This window comes from Lissotriton vulgaris, chromosome 1_1 (assembly GCF_964263255.1).
Source record: "Lissotriton vulgaris chromosome 1_1, aLisVul1.2, whole genome shotgun sequence".
Taxonomy (NCBI): Eukaryota; Metazoa; Chordata; class Amphibia; order Caudata; family Salamandridae; genus Lissotriton; species Lissotriton vulgaris.
In genome coordinates, this window is record NC_141685.1 from 209625074 (window position 1) to 209643486 (window position 18413).

Sequence of the window (18413 nt, forward strand, 5' to 3'; positions counted from 1 at the left end):
TCTGTAGCCTCTACAGGGATTCAGTCAGGACACAAACTCCTTTGCCGTCCACAGCAATACGTCTATTCTGTGGGGAACTTCTGTCTAGCCTGCTGAAGCCCCTCGCTTTAATACCATTTTTAACGTGAAACGAAGCTTCTAGGAAGCCACGCCCCCTTCTCATTGGAAAACAGGGCTGATCGTACCAGTCCGCTTCGAGGTCAAGACAGTGGCTGGCAAAGCCTCTGTATTTTGGCTTAGAGGCAGGGTTTGTACATTCCATAGATAATATCCAGTTCACTCTGGTCAGTGAGGTGTGAAAAACAAGTGAGGAGCAAAACATGCCCTCCCCACCTTGTGCTGCACAGAAAATGGTGACAGTCGAGAAAATGGAGTCAGTTCTGCAAGCACTGTCATGCACATAAAGAAGCTTAAAGCAGAGCAAAATTAATAAGCAAGGTGACATAAGACTATGTCAAAGCCAATAGCAAGCACTGCTGTGAAGCAAGATAAAGTTAAAGCACAAGATTGACATGAGGCCATGTCAAAGTCAATGATAAGAGTTTATATCAAAAGATACTGTTCTATATAATTATTCTCACTAGGCAGGTATACATATATATATATATATATATATCGGTCTACATTAAGGCTAGAATAAAATAGCACACTAAAGTCAGTTTAAGATGGTGATGGTTGTTGGTCATCATCAAGTACCCGACCACAAGAGTGGCTCATTCATAACATTCCATCCCATGACCATTGACCAAAACCATCAGAACAAAGCAAAAACAATACAGTAGAGACTTATAATAGTCCATCCCTGGACCAATGGCTACTATAACATATTGGTCTAAAATGAACTACCTGGGGACGGAGCATAGATAAAAGAATAGGTACACATTGAATATAACAACATAAAGAAACTAGAATACGTATCGATAAAACTATACCAGCTAGAATTGAGCCAAGAAAACCAAAATCTGGCAACCATCCAAACAACCAATCCTACCACCCCTTGTCGACACCCTGCTTGACTTCTTTAGCCAACTTGTGCAAAGCATCGATGTGGGACTGAATTGATTTAGAATGATCAGAAAGGTTAAAGTCACACATTCCCTTCAGTGATATTATAGGTCACAACCTGCATCATGCTTTTTCCATCATTGTCAGTAGCTTCGGGACAAGACCTACAGAATTCATAGGGAGATAGATGGGTTCCCACATTGTGTTCCTCTACAGCCCCGTCTGCATTTGTGACATTAAAAGTCTGTAATAATACGTGGACAGGGGTAGGCACAGTTACACAGCATGTAGAAACCACATCAAGAGTGCTCTGCATATTGGAAATACAGATGTGCGATCTGTTGAGCACTGTCTGCGCCAAATACGTCCAGATGTTAGTCTTCTGAGTTAGCATCGCTGTCAGTCTGCGCAGGTGTTGGAAAGTGGGTTATAACTTATTGGTAGGGGCAAATGTAGGTTTGCCACTGGCAATAAGGCCACTAACACATGATAGAACCCAGAAAAGGTCTTAGAAAATGATTCCTATGCTCAACAATTAGTAACGTGTCTGCAAGCAGACAGGCTTACTTCTAAAACAGGTATGTAAAGCATTCAAAAACACTATTTCAGTAAATAATTAAGACACAACACAAAATAAAAGGCCAACACCAATTTATAACAATAGGTAATATTTTTATCTTTTAAAAGACACCAAAACTTAACAAATCCACTGTAGGGAACCAGAGTTATGGATTTTTAAAGATTAGTCACTTTCTAGTGCTTAGAAACCAACAGTGCCCCTTTTAGTAATTTTGTTTTCTCTTACAGGGACACCTTTAAAACTTGTTCTGGAGAATCTCTCAAAATGTGTCGCCTTCCCCAGCAGGCGGTGTCCAGTTAGAACTCCTTCCTGAAGTTCTGCTTGTGGGTCCCAAAGTATCCAACACACAATACAAGGTTCTGGAATTTCCAAGAGGGTCCTTGAAAGTGTGAAACTTCAATTCCGTAATCCACTTCAACATCCTTACTAATCCACTGGTACTCCAGGCTGGGAATTATTTGTGGGGATGTCCAGGTGAGCTCTGTTAACCTGTAGCTTGCAGGGAGTCCACACTTTAGTCCTTTTGCAGCAAGGTAATCCACAGGGCTGCAGTTTCACTTGGTGCAGTCTTCAGGGGTCAGGCCTTAGATATCTTTGCACAGCAACACTTCTCAGCAGGGCACTTCTTGCTTCAGTAAGTTTCAATCAGCAGATCTGGAGGGCTCTGCCTCTCTCAGATACTTATTCAAAATTCTCTGGGTCAAGCAACAGGTCACTTCTGACCAATGAGAGCAGGGTAACTCCTCATAGTTCTCTTCCAGGGGATCCTCATCAATAGTCATAAGCACTAGAATATTCCCGGAAACACAATCATATATGTGCCCCACATATATGTATCTCATTCACGGTGAACAAGCAACTTCTGTTGCGAAACACGTTGGTTTGTGTTTTGTGTTGGAGATTGAATGAAAAGAAATAAAGCACTTTGGGAAAGACCGGTCCGTGAGTGCTTACTCATTCCCTTGAGGAAAGGGATTTGCATAAATATTTTCAAAGCGGGGCTCTGCTGAGGAGTATTGCACCAGTGGATTGAGCGCCAAAGGATTGTACAACGGAGCCAAATCGTTTAATATATATATATATATATATATATATATATATATATATATATATATAAAAACAACAACAAAACATGTTTTGAATCTGTTTTAATGCTTAGCAGACAGCAGAAAACTCTCATAAAGGACTGAAAGCATGGACAGCTCCCAGGCTGCATTGCAAAAACACAGTCTAAAAAGACTGAAAAGCTAACTCATAGCAACATAGAGATAAATTGACACCGTGCCTTTAAGGCACTCATGACCCCCAGCTTCCCATCATGCCTCAGGGGTGACAGTTAGGTCAGTTGTTCTTTACGGCTCCTTCAGGAAGGATCCTGGTTACACAGCTCCACTTCTTTCTGATTTTAGTCAGAAATAATCTTTGTTTTTCACAACTTTTTTACCTTACTTCGACATCTTCCACCTTCTGAAGAAAGGAACTATCCTTTTTTGACAGTTTTGGGCATTTTCAATCACTCAAAATGCAATCTATTTTTGACTCCTGTCCTTCTTGTAGTAAAAAAAAGACCAAAACAGACTCACATGAGGCCTGTATCCTTTGTTTGCCTGAAGACCATGACCCTAAGACCTGTCCTCATTGCCAAACCCTGCCAAGAGAACATTGAAGGACAGAGAAAGGATTCGCCTGCATAGCCTGGCAGAAAAATCTTCAAGAGGAAGGTCTCCGGTGAGGAAGGGCCCTAAGAGGTCTAGAACTCCATCTAGAAGCAAGACCTCTCATCCTTCTACATCAGCGTCGGGCTCGGCGCTGAGAAATCTACCGCCGGTAGGTCATTTGTCTAAGAAAAGGCCTTCGACAGCGGGCTCGCCGTCGAGAAGACAGAGTCACTCAGGTACGTCATTGACGTTGAAGATTCGTGACCCTCCGCCGTCGTCAACCCGGCGACGATCAGCGTCGTGGAACAGAAGCCCTCCGCCATCGTCAACCCGGCGACGATCGGCGTCGAGGAGTATCAGCCCTCCGCCGTCATCAACCCGGCGACGATCGGCGTTGAGGAGTAGAAGCCCTCCACCATCGTCAGCACGACGTTCGGCGTCAAGAGCAGGTTCCCCTCCATCGTCACAAGTCCATCGGTGGTCGACGTCGAGGGGCGAGAGTCCTCCGCCGTCGTCAACCTGGCGATGATCGGCGTCGAGGATGACGACGTTCGGCGTCAAGAGCAGGTTCCCCTCCATCGTCACAAGTCCATCGGTGGTCGACGTCGAGGGGCGAGAGTCCTCCGCCGTCGTCAACCTGGCGATGATCGGCGTCGAGGATGGGAACTCCTCCGTCGTCGTCTCAATGGCGATCGGCGTCGAGTGAGGAAAGACAGCCAATTACTCTGCCATGCCCCGGCTGTCGGCGCAAGACGCCTCTGATTTCCCATAGCAAATAGTTACCAAAATAAAGAGACAGGCGCTGGAGGCTGGAATGCAAGAACAGGTTTTATTTCTCATGAGGAGAGCCTGTCATTTCGGACACACACACAGAATGTCGTCGGGAGGTGCTCTAACCGCATCTCTGAGGCCTGGCCTTTTATACATAGGTTTATAATCTTTATTACAATTTATTACATGCGGTGCATTCCTAAAAACACTTTGAAGTATAAAAAGACATCCCTGGAATCCCCGCTTTATGCCTGTTCCCACACACATTTACAGTAGACGTCCCCGCCCCTGGTCACAATAGGTGATGACTGTCATGCAGCTGGGTATTCCGCCGATTCCCGGAATGATCGGATCTCAGGGGGTGGGGGCATTGATCAGTTGTGGATCCTTTGATAGGGGAGGCTTCCTACTGTATGGGGGGCAATAAATAGCATCCGCAGGGCCAGGTGGTGGCCTGGGAGCGAGCAGGACAATCGGGCACAGAGGACAAAGGGGAAGTTTTATCAAAGGATACAGGATCATGAAAGGAATGGTGGGAGGTGTGGAGCCAGGAACAGGATGGGGCTCCGAGGCAGAGTTGCGCTGAAGAGGGGTTTATGGCCCAAACGCGTGAGGACGGGGGCTGCCAGCATGCGGGGGATGTTTGCGAGGTTAAGAGGGAGAGAGAGAGAGAGACGCGCTGGCTATCGGCAGTGGGCAGAGAGGCCATGGCATACAAAATGGCTGCCACTTACGCGCAAGAACGGGCCAAAAAAGGGGGCAAGATGGCGCCGATAATGTTGATGTCGCAAACTAGATTTTAACACACTAGGGCAGGAAAGTGTGTGGGAAGGATCGGATCTAAAGGGTTGGGTGATAGGATCAAGTAATTCTGTTTGTATAACAAGTCTTGTGGTGTGGGGGCAGGAAGGTGCGTCCACAGGGCCTGGCTTACAGCCTGGGACCGGATCGAGTGGCCAGGTGCAGTTGGGGGGGTTATCGGAGGGCTCGGCTCATGTGCAGGGGATGAAAGAACAAATGCGTGTTTAGAGTAGGAAGTGACTCTGGGGCTTTGTCGGGTGGGCAGGGTTTACGACCTCACTGCATTTGGTCGTGTTGAATCAGGACACCGGGGATGGTTGCAGGGTCTAGGGTGAATCATAGATGGCTTGCAGAGCGTGAGATGGCCACGGCACCCAAAATGGATGCCGTTTACGTGTGCGCAAAAAGGCCTATGCTGGCAAGATGGTGTGGCCAATGTTTTGCGATTTTCACTCTACTTTCAACAGCGGCTGTGGTGAACATAAATGAACGCCGCTTATGTATACCTAGTTTAGTCATTTTCAACACGAGGATAGACAACCCTCCACCGTCGACTTGAAGACCTTCGACGTCGAGGATGGACACTACTCCGCCGTCGTCTCAACCACGTTCGGCGTTGAGTAAGAGAAGTCCTCCGCCGTCGTCTCTATGACGTTCAGCGTCGAGGAAGAGGAGCCCTCCGCCGACGTCTTCACACTGACGTTCGACGTCGAGGCGCAGACATCTTTCACCTCGTCCTGAGCGGCAGTGATCGCCATCGGATCGACGGTCGACGTTGAGTAGAAGGGAGTTCCAGGAGTCGTCAGCTCCGGCGTCGAGGAGTAAGGATCCATCGAGACCAGTCACATCAGACCGGAGATCGACGTCTAGGAGACGGTCTGTTTCGACGTCGAGGGGCGCACGCCCGGCGTCGAGGCCTGCCTCAGTAAGATCTAAAGAAGGATCAGTGGCTCTGGTGACAGAGTCAGCTTCACTCCATTCTTCTTCTCACTCCTCTAGACAGCCTTCTACAAGATCAACCTCTCCAGAAGCCAGCAGTCCTGCTCATCAGTCCCCATCACATCAAAGGGAAACTGCCTCTGCTGTGCATTCGTCCCTGAGATGGCTTCTCCCCCTGCATCACTGGAAAGATTCTGGAGAAACGCAGCGGATGCAGGAATATGCAGTCCTATCCATAGGTCACCTCTGCTAAGATTGGTGCGGAAGTGGACAGGGCGAGTTCCCCTAGACCTGGAGAACTAACAGAGGGATCCCGTGAGAGAAGGCATGACAGATCACATTCCCCCAGACGAGAGGAACGCACAGACAGATCATGGGGACAAAGGCATAGTGTCCATCGCAGAAGTAGGAGAACACCATCTACTTGAGGGGCTCAGAAGCTCAACATCGAGATGTCTGTCCCTCAGGTAGCGACAACGGTGATCTTCGAGACTCTGCATCAGAAGGCGCTTCTCGTCCATTACTCCCCTTGGTTCCAGGGATTCTTGAACCTGTGAGGGACACCTTCCTGACGCCAGCTACCATCAAGGCGGTGCCGGTTCAAATCCAAAAGAAGTACAAGCCGGCTTCTTCAGACCCCGTCTTCGTGAAGACGGATCCGCCTGCAGACTCAGTAATCGTTGCGGCAGCAAGGAAGACTCATGCTGTCACTGCTTCTTCATCGGTTCCCCCCGAAAAGGAAAGCAGGTCCCAGGACTCATGGGGATGCAAGGTTTGTAATTCAGTGACTTCAACCCTAAAGGTCTCCAGCGTGGCTGTGTTGTTAGGCCGCTACGACAGGGCCTTTAGGGACTCTTTGGACCGCTTCAAAGAGAAGCTACCAAAAGAAGACCAGAAAGACTTTGATGAAATAGTCACTGAGGGATCACCTGTTGCAAACCAAATGATCAGCATGGCAGCGGACGGAGCTACGCTATCGGCGCATTCTTATGCTCATGGAGTCTGCGCCAGAAGATCCTTGTGGTTGAGGCTGACAGGTCTCAAACCTGGTGCGCAGCAGAGAATCCTAAATCTCCCATTCTCTGGTTCCTCTCTCTTTGGCACTCATGCAGATGAGGAGATGAGCAGAATGAAGGCAGAGCTTGACACCCACAAGGCTGTCGGCTTGGAAAAAAAGAAAGAATTCAAGCGTCAGTACAGGCCCAACCAGCGCAAGGGATCCCAACAGAGGATTCAATCCCCTCAGTGGTCCCAGGGGAAATACCAGGGCAAGTCTCAATATCAGGGCGGTAAATCTAACAGAGGTAGAGGTGGTCACCAACAACAGTCCTCTACCACGGCGAGAACAGGAGGAAAGTCAATGGCAGTGGCTTCCTCTGGCGCCGTTGCCCACCCTGTGTGGGAGGAAGTGCTTCATAACATCTGGCAGAGTGGTGCAGCATCACGAAAGATCGTTGGGTGCTCAATATACTGCGCAATGGATACACACTACGTTTCTGTGTGCTTCCAAAGGACATTCCTCCAAAAAGATCTCGTCCTCACCAACTAAAGTTACTCCGGCAGGAGGTGAAAGCTCTTCTTCAAAAGCAAGCTATTGAAGAAGTTCCTCCCTCCCAGCGAAGAAAGGGAGTCTACTCCAGGTACTTCATTGTGCCCAAAAAAGATCAGGAGCACAAGTTCAGACCTATTCTGGATCTTCGCCTCCTGAACAGAGTCATCGTGAAGGAGAAGTTTCGCATGTTGGCCCTTCATCAAATATGTCCACATCTACAAGTAGGAGATTGGATGTGTTCGGTGGACCTCCAAGACACGTACTTCCACATACCAATTACTCTGCGTCACCGCAAGAATCTGCGGTTTGTGGTCGGACACAAGAATTATCAGTACAAAGTCTTGCCCTTCGGGCTCAAGTCTGCTCCACGGGTCTTTAGCAAGTGCATGGCAGTGGTGGCAGCCGCCCTTCACAGTAGAGGTCTGTTCGTTTACCCTTACTTGGACGACTGGCTTCTCAAAGGACCATCCCCTCGGCAAGTAAGGAGTGACTTCCAAGTTTGTCTGCAGCAGTTACACAACCTGGGCCTTGATGTCAACATGGAGAAGTCTGTGCAGCAGCCCACTCAGACAATCCACTACCTAGGATCTATTCTGAATACAAACAAAGGAAAAGCGTTTCCTTCAGAGGAGAGACTTTCTTTGATGCAGCAGAAGTGCAGGATTCTGCTCCAGACGGAGCACCCAACAGTCCGGCAGGTGGCCTGCTGGGATCAATGGCCTCCTGCATATTTCTCATCCCCAACGCCCGGATGAGAATGCGACCGTTGCAGCAAGATCTAGAAGACAAATGGGATCAAGCAACGGGTCGCTGGGAAGATCGGATCGTGCTCTCCCAAGCAGCGAAGTCATCCATCAAGTGGTGGACTCGGCCCCAAAATCTGTTGGTGGGAGTCCCATTTCACCAGCCACTTCCAGTGCAATCGTTGGTAACGGATGCATCTCTGCAGGGATGGGAGGCAAACACGGGGTGCCTTCAGATGCAGGGATGGTGGTCCACAAAGGAACAGTCCTACCACATCAACATGTTGGAGCTACAAGCAGTCCACCTTGCTCTGAAAGCTTTTCTACCTGTGATCAAGTACAGCTCGGTCCTGATCCAAACAGACAACACGACCATCATGTTTATCTAAACAAGCAGGGTGGTACACGTTCACGCCCTCTCTCCCTGGAGTCTTAGGCAATCTGGCACTGGCTACTAGCCCGAAACCTCTCAGTGGTAGCAGTGCACCTTCCAGGAGAGCAAAATTTCAAAGCAGACGCGCTCAGTTGGCACTTCGAAGATCAGCCAGACTGGGTGCTACACGGCGACGTAGTGGCAGATCTTTTCCATTGATGGGGTCGTCCGTCAATAGATTTGTTTGCAGATGACTAAAACAAAAAAAGCCACGCCTTCGCATCCAGATTCCACCATCCAGGGAGAAGGGGGAATGCGCTTTTGATGGATTGGTCAGGGACATTTGCCTACGCCTTTCCTCCTCTGCCTCTGATCCCGAAGGTGGTGTCCAAGCTCATCAGATCCAACATGAAGATGATTCTGATAGCTCCAGACTGGCCGCGGCAGTGGTGGTACCCGGATATTCTTCAGTTGTCGGTGCTTCCACACAGGAGACTGCCTTGTAGAGCGGACCTACTGATGGACGGGGAGATTCTCCATCCCAGCCTTCCCTCACTGATCTTGGCAGCATGGCTCCTGAGGTCCTTCAATACGGACACTTGAAACTGCCACAAGATTGCATGTACATTTTGAAAGGGGCTAAAAGACCCTCCACAAGAACGTCATATGCGTTCAAGTGGAAGAGGTTCTTCCTTTGGTGTGTTGACAATCACTTTGATCCTACGAAGGGGCAGGAGGATGTCATTCTTCCTTACCTTCTGTATCAGCTAAATCAGGATTAAAGTATGCTTCCATCAGGGTTCATTTGTCAGCCATTACGGCGTACAGAAAGTCACCCAGCCAACCTTCCTTTTTCCAAATGCAGGTGGTTAAGGACTTCTTACAGGGGTTGAAGAAAGTATATCCCCCTGTTCAAAACCCTTCTCCTCCATGGGAGTTGAATCTGATGACGTCCAAATTAATGGGTCCTCCTTTTGAGCCCAAGGCCTCTTTACAGCATCTGTTGTGGAAGTCCGCTTTTCTGGTAGCGATAACATCAGCGCACAGAGTAAGTGAAATCCAAGCGCTGTGTGCGAAAGAGCATTACACTTTTTTTCACCATAACAGAGTTGTCTTAAGGACTCATCCTTCTTTTCTACCTAAGATTGTGTCTGATTTTCATATTAATCAGTCAATCTCCCTGCCATACTTTTTTCCAAACCCCGTGACTCCTGCGGAGAGGTCGCTGCATTCCTTGGACCTCAGAAGGGTGCTTAAATTCTATTTAGAGAGTATCAAGGGCTTAAGAAAAACGGATCAATTATTCTTGAATTATGGCGCCATGAGAACAGGCTTCCCAGCCTCTAAAAGATCCATTTCCAGATGGATCGTGTCTTGCATAAAATTGGCTTATCAGCTAGCTGAAAGACCCTTGCTGTTGTCGCCTAAAGCGCACTCCACTAGGGGGAAAGCGGCCTCAGTGGCTTTCTTGCATGATGTTCCAATGTCAGAAATTTGCACGGCTGCAACCTGGAGATCGGTTCAAACCTTAACAAGGCATTACTGCCTAGAATCCGATTCCAGGGCTGATACTCAAGTGGGCCAAGCCTCCTTGAGGAATAATTTCAGATAGCAGTCTATCTGTCCAGGCTTGGTTACCTAAGCTGATTGGTTAATTTACTGTTATGTTCCTTTGCCCGCAGGGGGATGAGGTGAGGCTCGCTATTCTATTCTAGTGCTTATGACTATTGATGAGGATCCCCTGGAAGAGAAGGATTAGTTACTCCAGTATTGGAGCTTTTATAGATTCACATACCTGAATCCTTTCCCCGTCGTCGAGAACGGAAATCTCCGGTATATAAAAAAGCAATGGTTAGCAGTATAGCTAACTGAAAAAAAGGCCTTAGGCTCATTCCCTTTTGCAACCCATAACCTTTGTTATGTAAAAAAGGACAAACTTTTCCCTTAGCTAATCAGAGTCACTCACCCTCTAGAACCCTCCTGAGAGAACCTTCTGCCCCTCAGATTTTCTACCTGCACGTTGTGCTAGGGAGTCTCCTTTGAGCTCTGCTCAAACTCCGGATTTCCAACTTTGTAGAAGCTTAATTTTCATTCTATTTCTTGTGGATTTGAGAATTTTATAATCTATTTCTCATCTACATCCTTGACAATGTCTGGAAAGGAGAAAAAGGGTATTTTTAGAGCCTGTGCCACCTGCTCTAAAAAAAGACTATACACTGATGACCCACATGAAGACTACATTTACTGTCTTTATCCGGACCACCAAGCAAAGGATTGCAAGGTATGTCGCACTTTCTCTAACAAGACCCTTAGAGATCATGAGGGACGCCTTTTGATTTGGCTTCAGAAGATCAGGACCAGAAAGGAGGTGGTTTCTAGTGATAGTGACCAGGAATCCTCCTCTTCATCAAGGAGATCTCAGACAAGATCAAGATCTCCTCAGGCTCATTCCTCAGGGGACTGTCCTGAGAAGGCCCTAAAAAAGACCACTCAAGGGTCTTCAGGGCATATAAATACCCCGCCTATAAATACAGCGCTGATCACTAGCGCGACCATTGAACCCTAACCTCTGAGGCGGAAGCCGGAGGAGCCACTCGTTATTTTAAAAAAATTGTTTATCTTTTGTGTTTGCATATTTTAAAACTTCTATTCTCACCTGAGCTCTTTCCTGGGCAAAAGCGCCAAGCAGGCTCAACACATTTCAGCGGAACTAGCGCTGTTTTGGCACATTGTTGTTCACGGCCACCATCCCTGCAGACGCGAGGCCACGCCCACCTGACAGGCCACGCCCACACCCCCGCCTATAAATACAGCGCTGATCACTAGCGCGACCATTGAACCCTAACCTCTGAGGCGGAAGCCGGAGGAGCCACTCGTTATTTTAAAAAAATTGTTTATCTTTTGTGTTTGCATATTTTAAAACTTCTATTCTCACCTGAGCTCTTTCCTGGGCAAAAGCGCCAAGCAGGCTCAACACATTTCAGCGGAACTAGCGCTGTTTTGGCACATTGTTGTTCACGGCCGCCATCGCTGCAGACGCGAGGCCACGCCCACCTGACAGGCCACGCCCACACACCCTCACCCTAAATGTGCCTCCCACACAAGCACAGCGGACGAGCGCAGCGGGAGCGCCGTTTGCGCGCTGAAGGCGCGCCTAAGGCAAGCCCGTCTGCGCCCGTCCGGGCCCGGACGGACCCAGGCCCAGGGACTCTGTCGGTTTCACCCCCCAGTCGTCTGACGTACCCAGCAGACATGCTCCTGAAACTTCGACCTGCAAAAAACCAAGGATGCCGTTACATCCACGAAGAAGGTAAACCCTTCTCTAACTGCACGCGCTGTAACCCTGTCACTCAGACCCCAGCCAACTCTAGAGTGCAGCTGGGTCTCCTCAACTGTCGCTCTCTCCCCAAGCATGCACTACAAATTAAGGTGCTGATCCAAGACCTAGGCATAGACGCATTGTTTCTTACAGAAACATGGCTTTCTGATAGTACGGATTCGGACATCGTCACCGCCCTTTTCCCAGGGTACCTTATGCACTCCCTTCACAGACCCAGAGGAGGAGGAGGCGGTTGGCTATAATCTACCGGGAACACCTCATTTGTAGAATTAATGACGCCAACATTGAAGTTGCCACTTTTCCCTCCAAACCTCCCCGGCGGACTCCCTTTCGGGATTACTTATCTATCGCCCTCCTGGCACCCTTGGGAAATTCCCCAATGCGGTCACCGAAACGGTTTCTCAACTAGCCTCCTCTGTCTCCAACTTTCTTATCGTGGGTGATCTTAATCTCCACTTCACAGATCCTACTGACCGGAATGCTTCCGATCTGCTTTTGGACCTTCTGTCACTTAACATTCGGCTGGTTAATAACGAACCCACCCACAACAAGGGACACCTCTTAGATCCCGTCCTTACCAATGTCGCCAATATTACCACCAATCCTCCTTTGCCACTGCCATGGACCGATCACTTTTTAATTCCCATCTTCTGGGAGTCTCCTTCTGTTACCCTCCAATCCGCGAAAATTAAAGTCACTGACAGACGTTGGCACAAACTCCTACCATCTGAATGGGCTATCACCCTCTCTAACTCGTCCCCAACGCTTTCCTCCGACCCAATTACGGCCGATAAACAGTTTAACTCCTGGATTACATCCTCTCTGGACACACTTCTCCCAAAAACAGCCATCCTCAAACATACTAAACGAAAACCCTCGACCCCTTGGTATACATATGAGCTCAAGTCGCTACGGCCGAACTGTAAAAGAGCTGAACGTTCTTGGAGGAAGGAGAAATCCAATTCCAACAAGGAGGCCTATCTGACCTCCCTTTCAATATACAAATCGTCCATTGGCAAGACAAAAAGTCTATTCTTCCAGGAAAGAATTGAAAAAGCCGCCAGCTCTAGTAAAGAAACTTTCACCATCCTGAAAGAACTTCTCAGGGTCCCCGACCCCGGCCCGAGAAACCCCCCTGACCCCAAAGCAGACCAGGAAAAATGCCATCAGCTAGCCAGCTTTTTCCATACAAAGATCCAAAAAATCCTCGACTCCATCCCTGCCACTAACTCGGGCGAGACTGACGTCCCCTCCGATACCCTAATTTCCCCCGCTTATCCTCCTGGGGGCAAATAACCATCAAAGAAGTCGAGGACACGCTAAAAATCATCAAAAGCGGATCTCCTAGGGACCCCGCCCCGATATGGATCCTTAAGGAAGTAGCCCCCACTATCATCCCCCCCCCCTTACCCAACTAATTAATGCGTCATTACAACAAGGAGTCGTCCCCCCTAGTTGGAAAGCGGCAGTTGTTAAAGCGCTTCTAAAGAAACCCTCCTTGGACCCTGCGGAATTGGCCAATTACAGACCAATATCCCTTCTCCCCGCGACCAGTAAGATTGCAGAGAAACTGGTGAACAAGAAACTATCCCAGTTTCTTGAATCTAATAATCTGTTAAAAAAACTCGCAGACAGGGTTTCGTCCAGGGCAGGGCACTGACATCGCCCTCCTGGCAGCGGTGGAGGAGGCCAGGGCACTCTTAGACGAAGGGGGATCAGTGGCAGTGATCCTCCTCGACTTGAGTGCGGCCTTCGACACCGTCAACCACCACCTCCTGATCAAACGGCTTAAGAGGGTAGGAGTGGAGGGCAAGGCTCTATCCTGGCTCTCCTCCTTTCTGGCCCAACGCTCCTTCCAGATCTGGGAGAATAACACCTGCTCCTCCGAAACACCCCTCCAATGTGGGGTGCCTCAGGGCTCCTCCCTGAGCCCCACTTTGTTCAACATATATATGTCCCCATTGGAGGAGGTCGTGACCCCGTTCGGAGTGAGCATCGTCAGTTATGCTGACGACACTCAACTAGTGGTCTCCCTATCCCACCCCAACCAACGACCTGTGGACTTACTTAACTGCTTGACGCAGATACAAGGGTGGATGAACAGCTCAGCCTTAAAACTGAATGGTTCAAAGACGGACATTCTCTTGCTGGGCCAAAAAGGACTCACCTTCCCTCAGAACATCTGGCCACCCTGCCTGGGCCCACCCCCAGAGCCAAAACAGGAAGTAAAAAGCCTGGGAGTATGGATTGAAACCGACCTCTCATTCACCACCCAAGCAAAAAAAGTAGCCGGTACCTGCTTCGGGCTACTGAAATCAATGAGAAAGATTCTGCACTTACTTCCCCGCACTTCGCAAAGACTTCTCATTCAAGGCCTTATACTGTCCAGACTTGATTATAGTAATTCTATCTATCTGGGCGCGCCTGAAGCAACTCTGAACAAATTACAGAGAATCCAAAATGCGGCCGCCCGAATCCTCACTAACACCCCTGTCAGAGCCTCAGCCAAACCCGCTCTGAAGATTCTTCACTGGCTCCCAGTGAGGGAACGAGTGATATTTAAAGCCTTATGCCTGGCGCATAAACTACTGCATAATCAAGGCCCCCCTATTCTTAGGAAATTCATAAGACCATACAAAGCCCCAAGATCCCTTCGATCGGACAAGGAGTCTCTCATCACCCTTCCTAGATTCAAGAAAGCTCGCACGGGTGGAAGACGCTTCTCGGTCCATACCGCTCGCCTTTGGAATGCTCTCCCCCGAGATCTGAGAACAGAACCTAGCTATTTATGCTTCAGGAAACGGCTGAAAACTCACCTGTTCCCTTAACGTTATTCTCGTCCCGCCTTAACCTGTTGCCCTCCCTTCCCTCTGTTTTTCTGCCTCCGGACCCTCAGATGTAGGGATCTTCAGTGCTGGGATACCTCAGGGTGACTACGCGCTCTATAAATTTTTTAAATAATAATAATAATAGTCCTTCCAAATCTCCTCAACCAAAACCAAAGGAGAGCAAAGGACACACTTTGAGAGAAAAAGAATCCAAAAGAGCCTCTTCTGAGCCTTCAAAGACACCACCTTTGGCGCCAGTATCATTCAAGAAGCCATCCTCTAGATTTCCTGAGGAGAAAGTGAAAAAAATCAAAATTGTCGACGGGATCGACGACGAGACGGTCGACGAAGAAGTCATCGTCTACTGCAACAACCACGGAGGTACAGAAGCTACCGTTGATTGCATTGGAGTCAGCGTTGACGGGAGCGTCGACGAAAGCGTCGACGGGAGCGCCGACAGCAGCGTCGACGCCGGTAACATCGAGGACGACATCGTCAACGACGGTGGTGATGACGACGATAATGTCGACGACAGGATCGTCGTCGATGATGATGACAACGGGGTTGTCGACGGGAATGTCGACGACGATTACTATGTCGACGGCGGGGAGTGGTTCTTCAGCACTGTCGACGACAACAACAGCTCATCGACATTAGTATCGATGACGATCTTGTTGACGGGTTCGTCGACGAGACAAACTCCAGAAAAGCAGAAGAAGAAAATCACGCCAGCAGTGACTTCCCCGAGCAAGATTACACCTCTGGTCCCGTCGCACCTTTTAGAGGAAGAAGAGTCGGATGAGGATGAGGATGATGGACCCTTCAGGTATGCCACAAGCCCATCTGAACTCCACGTGAAATGTCAAGAAGATGACGATGAAGAGGGGTATGAAGAATACCACGTCCTCTCACACCATCGCTACCAACAAGAGCCTCAGGAAGAGATGGTTGTGATGCCATCTTTAATGATGATGGATTTGCAATTAATTTTGGCAATTTATAAGAAGAGGTTTCCTCCATCAGGGCTCCCTCAGGACGTTCCACCTTCACGTCCTCGTTCTGTTCCAGCCACTCCAGTCCGCAGTAGTGAAAGCCTACTAGACACTGCTCCGCAGACATCTCAGGTCCTACAGCAGCAGGATCCTGTGACAACAGATGATGATGACCGCGAAAAAGGGGAGCTAACGGAGCCCCACAGAGAATGGAATGACTATCTAATTCCCTCTCCACCATCACCCGCCCAAGTACCAGCGGATTCTCCATCAGTGGATATTGGTGGATTTCACAACTTAATGGAGAGAGCTGCAAAGAGATTTCAGCTACCAATGAAAACAACTCAAGCAGAGTGTTTTCTTTATGACTTTAAAGAGCCCTATCAAAAGTCAATCAGGTCCATACCAATTATTGACCACATATGGAAGGAAGGGTTACAAGTAATGACGACTCCAGTGACGGTTACACCAGTACTAGCGAGGCTGGACAAGAAATATAAGGCGCCTGCAGACGCTCCGGGGTGTTTATTGGGCCATCCTAAACCGGACTCTATCATTTCGCAGGCAGCGCAACAAAAGTCAAAAAATCCATCAGCACCTCTTTCTGCACCCCCGGATAGAGAGGGACGGCGTTTAGACAATGCAGGTAAACGATTCTCAGCAATGTCAGCTCTCCTGGTCAGAGCAGCTAATGCCCTTGCCATCCTGGGCAGATATGACAGACAGCAGTGGTGCGATATAGCTCCATATGTCGACCTCCTTCCGGACGACAGCAAGCAGGAGGCGAAGAATGTTCTGCTATGGACATAACTACCACAGCCTTTTGTTCCCTAGGAGGAGCAGCAGTTTTAAGGTGCCAGGGTTGGCTGAGGGCCACCGCCTTTAGACCGGAGGTCCAAAATAAGATTTTGGACCTACCTTTTGATGGGGAAGATCTGTTTGGCCGTTTAGTGGATAAGACCCTTCAAAGTATTAAGAAGGACACTGATACAGCGAAAGCCTTGGGTACGTTACAGTACAGAAAGGTGCCCTTTTGAGGCGCCCGTGGAAGAGGACAACCTTTGTATAGAGGTGGCTACCAGCAAGGAAGATACACATCCTATTCTTCCTCTTTGCAGCCCTACCGGCAGCAATATGGCCAGAAGCATTCTGGGGGCTACTCTAAGTCCACGCCCAGAGGTCGAGGAGGTCATTCTGGGAAGGATAACAATAAAAGACAATGACAACCTACAAGTTCCGGGTGCTAATCCTCCTACCGTGTCAATTGTTCCCCTGGGTGGAAGAGGAACTTATTATTTACAGCAGTGGCAGAAAATAACATCGGACGAATGAGTCTTCCACACAATAAAATTCGGACATACTCTGAAATTACTCCACTTCCCTCCTCCCACGCCACCTACATATCAAGAAGTAAAACAACTGTCTCAGGTGCGTCAGGAGATTCGGCCAATGCTCCGAAAGGGAGCAATAGAACCGGTGCCGAACTCCCAAAAAGGACGAGGATTTTATTCCCGATTCTTCTTGATCAGAAAGCTTGCTCTCAGGTGGCGTCCAATCTTGGACCAACGGTCCCTAAATGCCTATCTCAAGAAACAGTCATTCAGAATGGTGACTCTCCAAGATATTCTGTTGCTCTTAAACCCAGGAGATCAGATGACCTCCCTAGATTTACAGGATGCATATTTTCATATCCCCATCCATCCGTCCCACAGAAAGTTCCTTCGTTTTACAGTGTCCAAAGACCATTACCAATTCAAAGTGCTGCCATTTGGCCTCAAATCTGCACCGAGAATATTTACAAAATGTGGGGCGCCAGTGGCAGCCTATCTAAAAAGACAAAAACATCAAATATTCCCATACCTGGACGACTGGTTGATAAAGGCACCATCGCAGGAGGCAGTTTACACTTCGAACTCGGCTTTCATGAAGTTGTTTGCGAATCTGGGCCTGATCTTAAATGTGGAAAAATCATCTCTGCAGCCATCCAGAACGATCAAGTTTCTAGGTGCGATCCTAGATACATCTCAAAACAAGGCATTCCCATCCATAGAGAGGCAATTGGGACTAGTATCTCTAGCCAAAGAATTCAGCAGAAGAAAGTCTCTTATAGTCTGAAAATACAAATCGCTTCTGGGGACAATGTCTTCATGCATTCCACTCATTCCCCTATGTCGTTTGATAATGTGGCAGTTACAAGAAGAGTTAGAACTTCAGTGGTGCCAAGCAAAGGGATCCTTTGAGGACAAAATCAAAGTCACGCAACCAATGTTGCAGGCGGTAAAGTGGTGGACTCGCAGGAACAATATCTTGGTGGGTCTGTCCTTCCTGACCGAACCATTCCGTTAGTAGTTACCACGGACGCTTCTCTCAAAGGATGGGGAGCAGTCCTACAGGAGTTACAAGTCAGTAGCCGATGGAACAAACAAGAACAACACCTTCACATAAACCTATTGGAATTAAGGACAATAGGATTGGCATTGTTGGCCTTCCTGGGAAGAATAGAAGGGAGATGAGTGCTAGTGCGAACGAACAACACAACGGCAATGCACTACATAAACAAACAGGGGGACACAAGATCTCTCTCTCTGTCAAAGGAAGCTGAAAAAATTTGGAAATGGGCGATAGATCACGGAGTGACTCTGACAGCCATAAATCTTCCAGGAGATCAAAACACGACAGCGGACACCCTCAGCAGGCAAAGAACGACCTGTCACAAGTGGGAGCTGGATCAGGACATGCTGAGGACCATCTTTGCCAAGTGGGGGATACCAACAGTGGATCTGTTTGCCACAGCCCAGAACAAGAAATGCCAGTTCTTTGCAAGCTGGCGT